General features: G+C 38.9%; 1 non-coding gene across 1 annotated transcript; it reads right to left on the bottom strand.

The window, feature by feature from the left end:
- Positions 1–710: 710 nt before the first annotated feature.
- On the bottom strand, positions 711–874 carry LOC126007442 (U1 spliceosomal RNA). Its single transcript, XR_007495014.1, has one exon. It is a non-coding gene; the product is annotated as a U1 spliceosomal RNA (small nuclear RNA).
- Positions 875–17,451: the final 16,577 nt, after the last annotated feature.

Below are 17,451 nucleotides of genomic sequence, written 5' to 3'. Positions count from 1 at the left end.
TATTATTTAAAGCAATATAAAGCCAAACCCCTGTAATGCCATAGTATAAACTAATGGAAAGTTCATAAAAATTAACAAATAACAAGCATAATTGAACTGACATACAGAATTTGAAAGTGACAAATTAAGAAATTTGAATTTATACTATGGCTAATGGTCCAACTTGATATTAAATTTAAACCTGCATGTAAGCATTATATCACTCATGCTATATATCTTGTAGAGCAGTTAGGTGGTGATAAATTCTATTTGCTTTAGTTTAATTGAAAAGTCCCAGGCCCGGAGAGATAGTACCGTGGTGTTTGCCTTGCAAGCAGCCGATCCAGGACCAAAGGTGGTTGGTTCGAATCCCGGTGTCCCATATGGTCCCCTGTGCCTGCCAGGAGCTATTTCTGAGCAGACAGCCGGGAGTAACCCCTGAGCAATGCCGGGTGTGGCCCAAACACACAAAAAACAAACAAACAAAAAAAGAAAAGTCCCTAATTTATAATATTTGAGTGATTTTATTCAGGATAAGTATTCTTTTGGAGAAGAAGGCACACCTTATGGTGCTTAGGGTTTACTCACGGCTCTCTTGCTCAGGGATTTTTTCTGGCAGGCTCAGGAGGCCATATGTGGTGCTGGAGACTGAGATTCAGTTGTGTGCAAGGCAAGCATCATACCTCCTATACGATTTCTTCAGCCTCAGGTAAACTATTCTTTTTTTTTTGCAGGGGAGAGCGCGAACACAGTCCCCCACTACCACAAATTATGCAGTTGAGTTTCCCACATTTGGGGAAATCGCAGGGGTCAGCACATCCGGAGTGCAATGGATAAGCCTCACCCTGGGAAAACCTACCTTCGTGATCATGGTATCTCCCCTGCCAGTAAGTATAGGTAAAATATTCTTGATTGAGATTTCTTTGTCTTTTAGTTACCCTTCCATTTAATTCTAGCTTGTGTTTGTTTTCTGATGAATATTTAGATAAAAGCCTGATAGAAAAAAGCCATAATGGCTTTTATTTGAACTTTATTTAATTTATTGATTTGATTGATTGGTTTTTGAGCCACACCCAAGGGTGCTCAGAGGTCACTCCTGGCTTTGCACTCAGAAATCGCCCCTGGCAGGCTGGGGGACCACATGGAGTGCTGGGAATAGAACCGGGTCCCTACTGGGTTGGCTACATACAAGGCAAATGCCCCTCTGCTGTGCCATCCCTCTGGCCCTGCCACAGTGTTTTTAAAACCCTTTTTATTTTCCCTAGCAGCATTCAAGATTTTATTTTATTATTAACTTTTTGAGGTGGTGGTGATAAAGAGACCTCCTCAGTAGTGCTCCAGGACTAAGGGTCACTCCTGGTGATACTCATCTTTGCAGGATGGCCTGTGAAGTAGTGTGCTGCTTGGGTTTCAGCTGTGTTGTGGGCTTTCACATTCACCCAGGAGGTTCTTTATGTACATAAAGTGTTGGGGATCAAACTAAGGACATTTTTCATGCAGGTCATATACTCCTTTCAGTTATCTCCATAGCTCCTGTCATTAACTTTTGGTAACTTAACAAGGATATGTTTGGTATAAGACATTTCGGATTAAAATTTTTGTGTTTTCTCAAGTTCCTGGATAACAATAGTTTTTTTCTTTAGGTTTAGAAAGCTCTCAGCTATTCTGATATCTTGTTCCCCTTTTTCTCTTTATCTTTGGGTATTCTCATAACTCTGATATTTAAACTTTTATTGGAATCTGATATTTTCATACTTCTTTATTTTTTTCTGTCTTGTTCCTTTCCCCTCTTTCATTTATGTCTTTGCTGTTCTTTTATCTTTCATTTATCATTCCTTTGTGAGATTTAATCTACATGGTAAGCTTTAAATGTTGGAATCACACTCATTTTATTTGCCCCTTCAATAATCATTACCTGTTTGTTGTTTTAAAATATTTTCAGACTCTTTGATGAACATTTCTTGTGTTCTTTAGATTGTGTGTGTGTTTGTGTGTGTGTATACATGTGAATAATTGACTTTGTATCTTTGTGTTTCGTTGAGATTCTTTAAACTTTTAAAATTTTTTTTGGAAAAATGATGGTTCTTTTCTTTAGTTTGTTACCCCCTCCAATTTTGTGGGTAACTTGGGTCACAGCCTACAGTATTCAAGGGCCATTCTTGGTTCTATGCTTAGAAGTTATCTCTGATGGTGCGTAAGGGAACCACATGTAATATAGAGATTGACCTGAAGTCAGCTGTATGCAAGCAATCTCCTTAACTCCCACCTATCTCTCTGGTCCCCATTCTGAGTTTTTAAAGTTTATCTCTTGGATACTCTTGAAAAACTCATCTTTTCTTCTTCTTCTTCTTCTTCTTCTTCTTCTTCTTCTTCTTCTTCTTCTTCTTCTTCTTCTTCTTCTTCTTCTTCTTCTTCTTCTTCTTCTTCTTCTTCTTCTTTTTGCAGTGGTTGAATAGAAAATATATCTGCTCAAGAATTTCACTTAGGTCAGCCTCTTTTGCTTTCCTTGAGGTGGCATTGGAACTTTATTGCTGGCTCTCCTTGTTTCCATGTAGTAATGGTTAAGGAAGTTATGGTGGAGGAGACCTGAAATCTCAACCAATCTATCATAGTATTCCCAGTGAAGATTTCTAGGGGAACAGGTTAGGAAGATAACTATATTATCCCTGATTTATATTTTTTAGTTTCTCAAAATGTTTTATTAAGCTACAAGGTCTATAGAAGATATTTAACAAATGTTTGTTGCATGATTAGATGTCACCTTAAATCATTGCAAGACAAGTTCCTTTTTTAACATTATAAACGTCCTTTAGGGGCTGCAGAGATAGTATAGTGGCTAGGGCACCTGCCTTGCATGTGTCAAACTCAAGTTAGCATCCTATGTGTTCCATGAAGCTCCGACAGGAATGATCCCTGAGTGCAGAGTCAGGAGTAAGTTCTGAACATCACTGAGCATGATTCAAAATCCCTAAACAAAGCCAAAACAAACACCTTACCTCAAAATTCACTGTTATATAAATAAAACATAGAAAAAGAGATTAGTGTTATGGGTAATCCTCACTGCTTACATTAAGTCAATGAAAAAGGAATAAGAAGCTCAAGGGGACATAAATGAGATCTCTAACTTCACACATTGCTTTTTTGTAGAAATACCTCACACTTTACTTTTTAGATTGTGCATCATGAAATTAATATCCTAAAGGAATTCTACTTCAAAAGAACATAAGGCAATCACAATATGACCCTGGAAATTCACTTATTTATTTTGGATTTTCAAACTGCTAAAGTAGATTTGCATATCACTATCAAGCAACTATTTTCTGGTTCATCATATAAATGCAATGTACATAATCCTATACCTCTGGGAAATAACACTGGTAGTTCTTTTCCTTCCATTAACTATAAGAATGCTTGACTAATTACTTTAAATTCAAGGTTAAATAGTTTAATTTTAAAAGCTGTCCCTTGGGGCCGGAGCGGTGGTGCCAGCGGTAGGGCATCTTGCACACGCTAACCTAGGATGGATCGCGGTTCATGGGCCACAGTTAGATCCTCCAGAAACCCACATGGTCCTCCAAGCCAGGAACAATTTTAAGTGCATAGCCAGGAGTAACCCCTGAACATCATTGGGTGTGTCCCCCCCACAAAAAAATCTGTGATCATAATCTAGGAATCCTAATTTTGTGGATGCTTGTGACTTCTCTGGTAATTCTGAATATTAGTAAATAGAACTTGTGACTGCTATTAAAAATTCAAGTATCATAAAATTAAAATATCGACTTGTTATCAATTTTAAGCTGTTTATCGTCATAATTTTTTTCTAACTTATAAAATTCGATTCCCTAAACATATATATTTATATATTTACTTATGTCATTTTATTTTGTTTTAGAATTTTGGGCCACACCCGGTGGTGTTCAGGGGTTAATCCTGGAGAGTTTGGGGGGCTTTAATGGATGCTGGGGATCTAAACCAGGTAGACTGCATGCAAGGCAATAAGTGCCTTATCTGTTGTACTCTGGCCCCGTCACAATTTTTTATTGCTACTACTGTTTCCACAATTTATTTCTAATTCAGTAATAAATGCAATGTTCCTTTTGAGTCTGAAGAATATCACATGCACACTTACCCCTGATTTGGCTACAACTGTATGTGGACAGGGGTAAATCCTGGATCTACACCCAAGAATCACTCCTGGTAGGCTCAGGGTACCATATGTGATGCTGGAGATTGAACCTGGGTTGGTTGCATGCAAGTCAAATGCTCTACCAACTTTGCTATCACTTCAGTTCTATCTCTGATATATTTATTTTTTGGGGGGTCACACCTGGCAGTGCTCATGGGTTACTCCTGGCTCTACACTCAGAAATCGCCCATGGCAGGCACAGGGAACCATATGTGAAACCCGGATTCGAACTACCGTCCTTCTGCAAGCAAGGCAAACACCTTACCTCCATGCTATCTCGCCAGCCCTTATCTCTGATTTATTAACCCCTGGACATCATTGGATGTAGCCTCCCTTACCCCCAACCTCACAATTTTAAAAAGGAAATATTAAAATTCTCCCCCAAACACTCACTCTCTACTAAAATTCTTATTACTAGGAGTGGGAAATAAATACTGCCCCATGCCTTTGATATAACCTCTATTAATTATGTGATGAATGTGAGATTTTGTGTCTGAGACTTGGCACATGTCAATTTCTGCAATGTTCTGATTCAAGTAGGTGGGGAACAATTCTGGAATGTTACTTTTTAAGTTTTCTTCATCTCTACTTTAAGTCTAATATGAATTTGATCTGAACATCTCTTACTTCTCTTCAGACACATTATTATTGTCATAACCCTCATTTTTTATTTGTTTTGGAGCTCTCAGGGGTTACTCCAGGCTTTGAGCTCAGAAATCTCTCCTGGCAGGCTCAGGGGACCATATGGGATGCCGGAAATCAAACCCAGCTCTGCTGGATGCAAGGCAAATGCCCTACCTTGTGTGATATCGCTCTGGCTCATGACCCTCATTTTTGAATAAAATAATATTCAAAGTTCATTTTGATTGAAACTGTGAAAGAGAGAAGCCACATTTCCTCAGTTTTTGTTATCATTCTCAGAAGTCAAGATCATAATAGATATTCCTAAATTGTATTAAAAACTCAGGTAGCATAATCACACCAATTTACTTTCTAGTAAATAATCTTAAAAGGTGATAATTTTTCTATCTTAAAAATTTACAAGTACAATCTACATATACATGATTTTGAGCATAATTTAATTGTTCTGAAGATACAACTATGTTCTAACATTGTTTTAAATGTAAAGAAATGGATCCTTACAATAACCCACAAGTCATAAAGTTGGTTTTAACTTTCTCCATTAGTTCGAACAGTGTGGCTCAACAAGTAAAGCAAGTGCCATGAATAAGCAAGCTACAGTTTATAATATACCACATCTAGAACTCAGGGGAAGTGAATTAGACACAAGTAGTAGTCAGACTAAACAATCAGGTAACATCATGACAAGTTGGTTGTACAGCATCAAAACTGTCCATTTAAGTTTCTCTTTTCTTAATGATCAGAGGTCCCATGTTGTCTCCAGTCTCTTCGTTGTGTTTTGTGTGAGATCCATTACAACGGTATTAAACAGCTTTGTCTTCCAAATCTTTCATGCCGAATGCATGTATCACCAGGGAGTTATCTTTCTGGATGTAAAGATTGACCATAGACTTGTTGCGAGTATCTTTGCTATTAACTTTTCTGTAAGCGACAGCTGTACCACCTCTGTACCGGCTGCTACTCATTCAACTTGGATGCTGTAAATCAGACTCATGATGCCGTCACTTGCAAGGCGTGTTACACAGTTCACTGAGCACAAAGCAGTTCACCTGAGTCAAGGTGCAAGGGGCGTCCTACGGGTACTGACTTCAGGTTGGTACTGCACAAGCCAATTATCCTTGACCTTTGGGATCACTTTAGTACCCTATTCCCCAACACTTTGTCTCACATCCTCTGATTCTAGACTATGGCTGCATGTTGTTCTAATCCCTGATAAAGGGAACAAAAAAGGGTTTCAGCCAGTAGAGCTGCCAGTAGCCTGTAATATCAGGACTCAATGGTTCACTTCCCCCTCCTACCTTGTTTCTGTTTATTTTTTTAATCCCAGAGTTTGATTTTTTGCCAGCTGTTCTGTTTTCCATCATTAACTGAAAGGTAGATTGTAGTTTACATAGTATTGTCTTCCCCCTGCCAGATAATTTTACTTATACCAGTGCTGGCTGGTATGCACTGAGCTTTATGAGGGACCTCTTTACTATCCCTGTAACAGAAGCATTTATCCTTGACTAGTCCCTTATCTCTGATTCTATTCACCATGTGGTCACAAACTTCCAGATATTTGAATACATATGTCTCACATACAAACTATATTATAAGTGGGGGAAACCTTTTCTGGGGATATGTTGTTGATTTCTGGTTGTGTTTTAGTAAAGGATTCTGCTTTCCAGACTATTCTGCCACTTTATCACTGCTTGTTTTGTTTTTAACTTAGATAATGTCTTTATTAAGTCTAGGGAAATATGCTATTATGACTCAAACCAGACAAATTCATTTGCTGCACACTTTTATAGAAAAAAAATACCCCTGGGTTTTAAATATATTAATGAATTTCAGAAAAAATACTTAATTGTAGTTAAGCAATTATTTTAGTTAATTAATTTTTCATTTGAAGTCACATACAATTGTGCTCAGAACTTACTACTGATTATGCTCCGGGATTATGCCTGTCTGGGTTCTGAGGGGCCATATGGAGTGCAGAGAATATTATCTATGCTGGATATGTGCAAGGCAAGCACTCTAGTTGCTATATCTCCAGCTCCTAAACAATCATTTCCTATTTACATGTTCAAATTATGTTTTTCTTTTTTTTTGGTTTTTGGGCCACATCTGGTGATGCTCAGGGGTTACTCCTGGCTTGGGGGACCATAAGAGACATGGGAGGATTGAAGTGCGGTCCATCCTGGGTCAGCCATGTGCAAGGCAAACGCCCTAGCGCTACCACTGCGCTACTGCTCCAACCCCTTGTTTATCTTTTTTTTTTTTATTTTCCAAGAGACTTCCTCAAATGTCAATGTATATAAGAAACACCTCTTGCGTGAAACTCTTGGGAGTGGGGCAAAAGAGGCTCCAGAAATCTGCGCTTCCAGACGCCATTTCCAGGGCGGGTCTCCAGAAGGTGAAAACCGGCTGGCTTTCGCAGAAGCCAGCTGCCCTGTCTGGGACATCAGGCAGGGAAAAGACACGAATCTGCGCCCGCCCAGTGGAGCCCGACTGTGAGTGCTCCTTGTAAATGTTTCTCTACTGTCCTCTTGCGTGAAACTCTTGGGAGTGGGGCAAAAGAGGCTCCAGCAGAGCACGGCCGCTCCGCTTCGCTCCGCTTCGCTACGCGGCCGTGCACTCTTTCTAAGAAAAGAACACCATCGTAACAAGAAGAAAAAATCACACTAAGATCTGAGCTATAACACAGAAGCAAGCATTTCTCCTCGGACTGTCTTCTCCGTTGAATGCTTGGACCTAAGATTTGATCCAGTGTGAGGCTTCACCCATGGAGGACTCCCATCCCCTAGAGACAAGTCAGCCCATCCAGAAAGGGCGGAGCCAGAGAAGTGTGCTGCCTACATCATATAGACAATGAATACCACCACAACACGTAGAAAAACCCAAAATACAAGTGTGACAATGGGGAAACAACGCAGGCCAGCATCAGACATAGAGAATGAAGAGGACAAGTCTGATGACCAGATAATGGCCAACCAACTAATCAACCTCTCAGATAAGGACTTTAGACTAGCAATATGGAAGATGCTCAACGGACTCCAAGAAACCATGGATCGAGTTGAACAGAACACTAATAAGAACCAAGAAAATATGAAGACAGAAATCACAAAACTCCAAACTGAAATAACATATCAATTAACAGGCCTGAAAAAGTCAGTAAACGAAGTGAATGACAAAATGGATAAGCTCTGGGACAGGATGTCAGAAGCTGAGAATAGACTTGGTGCTGTGGAAGATGAGATACATAACAATTCCATACAGCAGGAGAGATTGGACAAAAAACTTAAAGCAAATGAGCAGACAATGGAAAAATTAGTCAAAGAATGGGAACAGAAGAAAATAGAAGTCTATGATAAGATCAACAGAAACAACTTAAGAATCATTGGAGTCCCAGAGACCCAGGAAGAAAATTCCCAGGAAGAATCAATGGTCAAGAACATCATTAAAGAGAAACTTCCAGAGCTAAAGAATATAGGTGATCAAATCCTACATGCTCGAAGAGTACCAACCAAAAGAGACCCCAGAAAAAACACCCCAAGACACATCCTAGTCACAATGACAAATCCCACAGATAGAGACAGAATTCTGAAAACAGCAAGATCAAAAGGGGAAATTACATTCAAACAAGCTTCCCTGAGATTTACAGCAGACCTGTCACCAGAAACACTCAATGCCAGAAAGCAGTGGTGGGATATTGTGACAAGACTGAATGAAATGAATGCTTCACCCAGAATACTATACCCAGCAAAACTCACTTTCCGGTTTGATGGAAGAATACATGGTTTCACAGACAAAAAACAGCTTAGAAACTTCACAGACACAAAGCCAGTCTTAAGAGAAAAACTGAAAGACCTAATCTAAGACAAGACTACCCAAAAGACACACCAAATTTTGATATAAAGATGGAGTTAAATCCCAGGACAATTCTTTCTCTCAACGTCAATGGACTAAATGCACCAGTTAAGAGACACAGAGTGGCTAAATGGATCAAAAAACTCAATCCAACCTTCTGCTGCCTACAAGAAACGCACCTGAATAGTCAGAACAAACATAGACTCAAAATAAAAGGCTGGAGAAAAATTATCCAAGCAAACAACACCCATAAAAAAGCTGGAGTGGCCATACTAATATCAGATAATGCAAACTTTATACTCAGGAAGGTTGTAAGGGACAAAGATGGACATTTTATATTAATCAAGGGGTATGTAGAGCAGGAAGAAATAACTCTCCTAAACATATATGCACCGAATGAGGGGCCAGCAAAATATTTAATACAACTGTTGACAAATCTGAAAAATAATATCAATAACAACACAATAATTGTGGGGGACCTTAACACTGCTTTGTCAACACTGAATAGGTCAACCAGACTGAAACCCAACAAGAATATACTAGACCTGAGGAGAGAAATGGAAGAAAGAGGCTTAGTGGATATATATAGGACACTCCACCCCCAGAAACCTGGATACACATTCTTCTCCAATGTACATGGGACATTCTCCAGGATAGACTACATGCTGGCACATAAAACATACCTCCATAAGATCAAGAGGATAGAAATTTTGCAGACTGCCTTTGCTGACCACAAGGCTCTGAAATTATTTGTGAATTCCAAAGGGACTCAGAAGAAAAACCTTAACACCTGGAAGTTAAACAGCCTCATACTCAATAACCAGTGGGTCCGAGATGAAATCAAGGAGGAAATCAAAAGGTTCCTGGAAACAAATGACAATCAAGACACAAACTATCAGAACTTATGGGACACAGCAAAAGCAGTACTGAGAGGAAAATTTATAGCTTTGCAAGCACACATCAGGAAGGAAGAAGGAGCTTACCTGAGTAGCCTAATGACACAGCTAATAGAACTAGAAAATGCTCAACAAAAGAACCCAAAAATAGGAAGACAGAAGGAAATAACAAAGCTGAGAGCAGAAATCAATGAAGTGGAAACCCAAAAAACAATCCGAAAGATCAACGAAAGAAGTTGGTTCTTTGAAAAAATAAACAAGATTGATAGACCACTGGCAAACCTAACAAAGAAAGAGAGAGAGAGAAACTTGATAACTCGTATTAGGAATGAAAAAGGAGAGATCACTACTGATATGAGAGAGATTCAAAGGGTAATCAGAAACTACTTTGAGAAACTCTACGCCACTAAAAATGAGAACCTGGAAGAAATGGATAAATTCTTAGACTCTTGTAATCTTCCACGGTTGAAGGAAGAGGATGTAGCATATCTAAACACCCCCATCAACACTGATGAAATTAGAATGGTAATCAAAGGTCTGCCGAAAAACAAAAGCCCAGGCCCAGATGGATTCACTAATGAATTCTTTCAAACTTTCCAAGAGGAACTACTACCAATCCTGGCAAGACTCTTTCATGAAATTGAACAAACGGAAACACTTCCAAATAGCTTTTATGAAGCCAACATCACCTTGATACCTAAACCAGACAGAGATGCTACAAAAAAAAGAAAATTACAGACCAATATCACTGATGAATGCAGATGCAAAGATCCTCAACAAAATCCTGGCAAATAGGATTCAATGCCTCATTAAGAAGATCATCCACTATGATCAAGTAGGTTTCATCCCTGGAATGCAAGGCTGGTTTAACATCCGTAAATCTATCAACATCATACACAACATCAATAACAAGAAAAATAAAAACCACATGATCATATCAATAGATGCAGAGAAAGCATTTGATAAGGTCCAACACCCATTCTTGATCAAAACTCTCAGCAAGATGGGAATGGAAGGAACCTTTCTCAATCTAGTTGAAGCCATCTACCACAAGCCAATGGCAAATATTATCCTCAATGGAGAAAAACTAAAAGCCTTCCCTCTAAATTCTGGTACAAGACAAGGCTGTCCTCTCTCACCACTCCTATTCAACATAGCACTGGAAGTACTTGCTATAGCGATTAGGCAAGAAAAAGATATCAAGGGAATCCAGATAGGAAAGGAAGAAGTCAAGCTCTCACTGTTTGCAGATGACATGATACTCTACTTAGAAAACCCTAAAGAATCTACCAAAAAGCTTCTAGAAACAGTAGACTCATATAGCAAGGTGGCAGGCTACAAAATTAACACACAAAAATCAATGGCCTTTCTATACACCAACAGTAATAAAGAAGAAATGGACATTAAGAAAACAACCCCATTCACAATAGTGCCACACAAACTCAAATATCTTGGAATCAACTTGACTAAAAATGTGAAGGACCTATACAGAGAAAACTATAAAACTCTGCTCCAAGAAATAAGAGAGGACACGCGGAAATGGAAATGCATACCCTGCTCGTGGATTGGCAGGATTAACATCATCAAAATGGCAATACTCCCCAAGGCATTATACAGATTTAATGCTATCCCTCTAAAGATACCCATGACATTCTTCAAAGAAGTGGATCAGTCACTTTTGAAATTCATTTGGAACAATAAACACCCTCGAATAGCCAAAGCAATCATTGGGAAAAAGAATATGGGAGGAATTACTTTCCCCAACTTTAAACTGTACTACAAAGCAATAGTTATCAAAACAGCATGGTATTGGAATAAGGACAGGCCCTCCGATCAGTGGAATAGGCTTGAATACTCAGAAAATGTTCCCCGGACATACAATCACCTAATTTTTGATAAAGGACCAAGAAATCCTAAATGGAGCAAAGAAAGCCTCTTCAACAAGTGGTGTTGGCACAATTGGATAGCTGCTTGCAAAAAATTGAACTTAGACCCCCAGCTATCATCAAGTACGAAGGTAAAATCCAAATGGATTAAAGACCTTGATATCAGCCCCAAAACCATAAGATATATAGAACAGCACATAGGCAAGACACTCCAGGACATTACAGGCATCTTCAAGGAGGAAACTGCACTCTCCAAGCAAGTGAAAGCAGAGATTAACAGATGGGAATATATTAAGCTGAGAAGCTTCTGCACCTCAAAGGAAATAGTGCCCAGGATACAAGAGCCACCCACTGAGTGGGAGAAACTATTCACCCAATACCCATCAGATAAGGGGCTAATCTCCAAAATATACAAGGCACTGACAGAACTTTACAAGAAAAAAACATCTAATCCCATCAAAAAATGGGGAGAAGAAATGAACAGACACTTTGACAAAAAAGAAATACAAATGGCCAAAAGACACATGAAAAAGTGCTCCACATCACTAATCATCAGGGAGATGCAAATCAAAACAACGATGAGATACCACCTCACACCACAGAGAATGGCACACATCACAAAGAATGAGAATAAACAGTGTTGGCGGGGATGTGGAGAGAAAGGAACTCTTATCCACTGCTGGTGGGAATGCCGTCTAGTTCAACCTTTATGGAAAGCGATATGGAGATTCCTCCAAAAACTTGAAATCGAGCTCCCATATGATCCAGCTATACCACTCCTAGGAATATACCCTAAGAACACAAAAATACAGTACAAAAACCCCTTCCTTACACCCATATTCATTGCAGCACTATTTACCATAGCAAGACTCTGGAAACAACCAAGATGCCCTTCAACAGATGAATGGCTAAAGAAACTGTGGTACATATACACAATGGAATATTATGCAGCTGTCAGGAGAGATGAAGTCATGAAATTTTCCTATACATGGATGTACACGGAATCTATTATGCTGAGTAAAATAAGTCAGAGAGAGAGAGAAAAACGCAGAATGGTCTCACTCATCTATGCGTTTTAAGAAAAATGAAAGACATTCTTGCAATAATAATTTTCAGACACTAAAGAGAAAAGAGCTGGAAGTTCCAGCTCACCTCAGGAAGCTCACCACAAAGAGTGATGAGTTTAGTTAGAGAAATAACTACATTCTGAACTTTCCTAATAATGAGAATATATGAGGGAAATGGAGAGCCTGTTTAGAGTACAGGCGGGGGTCGGGTGGGGAGGAGGGAGACTTGGGACATTGGTGGTGGGAATGTTGCACTGGTGATGGGTGGCGTTCTTTACATGACTGAAACCCAAACACAATCATGTATGTAATCAAGGTGTTTAAATAAATAAAAAAATGTAAAAAAAAAAAAAGGAACACAATTTTAAAATGCATATTACTGAGCTTCACTTCACTGAATGGAAGTCTCTGAAGTGGCTCTAATTGTCTTCATTTTTATTAAGCTTACTGGGCACTCTTATACATGCAAATCTTTAAGCAGTTATGTCTTAAGTATTTCTTTTTTCTTGGTGAGGGATTTTTACTGGAGATTAAACCCAGGGCCTTACATATTTACGGCCTGTGTTTTATTACTGAGCCAAATGCCAAGCCCAAGTATTTCCTTTCTGGATGGTTCTGTCACTTAGTCTATTTCTCATCACTCAATACTCATAGTACTGAGAGCATATTCCTGTGCTACTTAATTCCCTAAAATAACAATGCTGCACTGTTTCCAATAGGACTGTGAGGGTGGGTTTTGGAGTCATACCCTTGATACTCAGAGAATATTCTTTTTTCTGTGTTCAAGAGTAAGCCGCGGCAGTTCTTGAGGATTATATTCAATGTGCTGAACCAGCATTAATTGCCTTGCAAAGTAAATACCTTAACCCCTGTACTATCTCACTGGCCCTAGATATTACTTTTAAGGAGACTTTTCATTATTTCCCAGATAAATTCCAATCCATTTGTATAATATACAGGTTCATTGTGACCTGACTTAACTTTTCAAAGGAGTAATAATTTCTTGCTATTCCTGCCTTTGGTGTCAATTCCAATAAACACTTCCACCTTATACTCATTTGTTAAACCTTTGTGACCCCATCCTTGTATTGATATGGCTAGTGAGTCCTTATTGCATTTTAATTACTGTATATAGACTTCTATAGTAGCAGTAATTTTTCATACTCTATTTTGTTTATATGCTTGCTTATATTTGACTGAGCTGTGAACTTTTGAAAGGTGAAAATTTTATAGCATTTTTCTTTGTATCAGCTGCAAATAGTTGTTTCTTGGCTAATGAGGAAACAAAATATTTGACTTGAGGGCCTAATATACAAACACTTCTATTTATCTCTACTTCAAAATGTACTAAATGTATTTCCAAAGAGCAGTTTATATTCATGATTTTTAGTAGAAATTTAATCCTATTTGTTTTATACTTGATTTAGCTATGACATTATTTTAGTTGAATTATTTTATTTATTTAAAAACGTTTTTTCATTTTTTTCTTTATTTAAAAATCTTGATTACATAAATGATTGTGATTAGGTTTCAGTCATGTAAAGAACGCCCCTTTCAACAGTGCAGCATTCCTACCACCAATGTCCCAAATCTCCCTCCATCCCACCCCACCCCCACCTGTACTCCAGACAGGCTTTTCAGTTCCTTCATAAATTCACATGATTATGGTAGTTCTCTGTGTAGTTATTTCTACAGCGTATTCACCACTCTTTGTGGTGAGCTTCATGAAGTGAGCTGGAGTTGCAGCCCTCCTCTCATTGTCTCTGAGGATTGTTACAAAAATGACATTTTTTTCCTTTGGTTTTTGGGCCATGCCCGGCTGTGCTCAGGGGTTGCTCCTGGCTATCTGCTCAGAAATAGCTCCTGGCAGGCAAGGGGGACCATATGGGACACTGGGATTCGAACCAACCACCTTAGGTCCTGCATCGGCTGCTTGCAGGGCAAACACCGCTGTGCTATATCTCTGGCCCCACAAAAATGACTTATATTTTTCTTAAAACCCATAGATGAGTGAGACTATTCTGCGTCTCTCTCTCTCTCCCTCTGACTTATTTCACTCAGCATGATAGATTCCATGTACATCCATGTATAGGAAAATGTCATGACTTCATCTCTCCTGAGGGCTGCATAATATTCCATTGTGTATATGTACCACAGTTTCTTTAGCCATTCGTCTGTTGAAGGGCATCTTGGTTGTTTCCAGAGCCTGGCTGTTGTGAATAGTGCTGCAATAAATATAGATGTGAGGAAGGGGTTTTTGAATTGTATTCTTGTGTTCTTAGGGTATATCCCTAGGAGTGGAATAGCTGGGTCGAATGGGAGCTCAATTTCCAGATTTTGGAGGAATCTCCATATCGCTTTCCATAGAGGCTGTACCAGGCGGCATTCCCACCAGCAGTGGATAAGAGTTCCTTTCTCTCCACATCCCTGCCAGCACTGCTTGTTCTCATTCTTTGTGACGTGTGCCAATCTCTGCAGTGTGAGGTGGTATCTCATCATTGTTTTGGTTTGCATCTCCCTGATGATTAGTGATGAGGAACATTTTTTCATGTGCCTTTTGGCCATTTGTATTTCTTTTTTATCAAAGTGTCTGTTCATTTCTTCTCCCCATTTTTTTTATGGAATTAGATTTTTTTTTTCTTGTAAAGTTCTGCCAGTGCCCTGTATATTTTGGATATTAGCCCCTTATCTGAAGGGTGTTCGGTGAATAGTTTCTCCCACTCGATGGGTGACTTTTGTATCCTGGGCACTATTTCTTTTGAGGTGCAAAAGCTTCTCAGCTTAATGTATTCCCATCTGTTGATCTCTGCTTCCACTTGTTTGGAAAATGCAGTTTCCTCCTGTAGTCAATGTCATGGAATGTTTTACCGACGTATTGTTCTATATACCTTATGGTATCAGGTCTGATGTCAAGGTTTTTAATCCGTTTGGATTTTACCTTCGTACATGATGTTAAATGGGGGTCTATGTTCGCTTTTTTGCAAGTGGCTAACCAGTTCTGCCAGCACCACTTGTTGAAGAGATTTTCCCTGCTCCACTTAGGATTTCTTGCTCCTTTGTCAAAAATTAGGTGATTGTATGTCTGGGGAACATTCTCTGAGAACTCAAGCCTATTTCACTGATCTGAGGGTCTGTCTTTATTCCAATACCATGCTGTTTTGATAATTATTGCTATGTAGTACAGTTTAAAGTTGGGGAAAGTAATGCCTCCTATTTTCCTTTTCCCTAGAAGTGCTTTAGCTATTCGAGGGTGTTTATTGTTCTAGATGAACTTCATAAGTGTTTATCCACTTCTTTGAAGAATGTCATGGGTATTTTTTAAGGGGATCACATTAAATCTGTATAATGCTTTGGGGAGTATTGCCATTTTAATCATGTTAATACTGCCAATCCATGAGCATGGTATGTATTTCGATTTTCGTGTGTCCTCTCTTATTTTTTGGAGCAGGGCTTTATAGTTTTCTTTGTATAGGTCCTTCACGTCTTTGGTCAAGTTGACTCCAAGATATTTGAGTTTGTGTGGCACTATTGTGAATGGGATTGTCTTCCTAACTTCCATCTCTTCCCTATCATTATTGGTGTATAAAAAGGCCATTGATTTCAGTAGGTTGATTTTGTAGCCTGCCACCTTGCTATATGAATCTATTGTTTCTAGAAACTTTTTTTTTAGAGTCTTTAGGGTTTTCTAAGTAGAGTATCATGTCGTCTGCAAACAATGAGAGCTTGACTTCTTCCTTTCCTATCTGGATTCCCTTGATATCTTTTTCTTGCGTGATCACTATAGCAAGAACTTCCAGTACTAGGTTGAAGAGGAGTGGTGAGAGTGGAAAGCCTTGTCTTGTACCAGAATTTAGAGGAAAGGCTTTTAGTTTTTCTCCATTGAGGATAATATTTGCCATTGGCTTGTGGTAGATGGCTTCAACTAGATTGAGAAAGGTTCCTTCCATTCCCATCTTGCTGAGAGTTTTGATCAAGAATGGGTGTTGGACCTTATCAAATGCTTTCTCTGCATCTAATTATATGATCATGTGATTTTAATTTTTCTTGTTGTTGATGTTGTGTATGATGTTGATAGATTTACGGATGTTAAACCATCCTTGCATTCCTGGGATGAAACCTACTTGGTCGTAGCGTAGTGTATGATCTTCTTGATGATGCATTGGATCCTATTTGCCAGGATTTTGTTGAAGATCTTTGCATCAGCATTCATCAGGGATATTGGTCTGTAATTTTCTTTTTTGGCAGCGTCTCTGTCTGGTTTTGGTATCAAGGTGATGTTGGCTTCATAAAAGCTGTTTGGGAGTGTTCCCGTTTTTTCAATTTTATGGAAGAGCCTGGCTAGGATTGGTAGTAGTTCCTCTTGAAAGATTTGAAAAAATTTATTAGGAAATCAGTCTGGGCCTGGGCTTTTCTTTTTGGGCAGATGTTTGATTACAGTTTCAATTTCCTCAGTAGTGATGGGGGTGTTTAGATATGCTATCTCCTCTTTACTTAAATGTGGAAGGTTAGAAGTGTCCAAGAATTTTTTCATTTCTTCTAGGTTCTCATGTTTAGTAGCATAAAGTTTCTCAAAGTAGTCTCTGATTACCCTTTGGATCTCTGCAGTATCTGTTGTGATCTCCCCCTTATCATTTCTAATACAGGTTATCAGATTTCTCTCTCTCTCTTTGTGAGTTTTGCCAATGGTCTATCAATCTTTTTTATTTTTTCAAAGAACCAACTTCTGCTTTCGTTGATCTTTCGGATTGTTTTTTGGTTTTCCACTTCATTGAGTTCTGCTTTCAGCTTTGTTATTTCCTTCTGTCTCCCTATTCTTGGTTCCTTTTGTTGGTCATTTTCTAATTTTTTTGAGCTGCTTCATTAAGTTATTCAGGTATGCCCCTTCTTCCTTCCTGATGTGTGCTTGTAGAGCTATAAATTTTCCTCTCAGGACCGCTTTTTGCTGT

This window comes from Suncus etruscus, chromosome 4, assembly GCF_024139225.1.
Source record: "Suncus etruscus isolate mSunEtr1 chromosome 4, mSunEtr1.pri.cur, whole genome shotgun sequence".
NCBI classification, from domain to species: Eukaryota; Metazoa; Chordata; class Mammalia; order Eulipotyphla; family Soricidae; genus Suncus; species Suncus etruscus.
The sequence above is the reverse complement of the archived record's forward strand: the minus strand, read 5'-3'. Positions and strand labels throughout refer to the sequence as shown.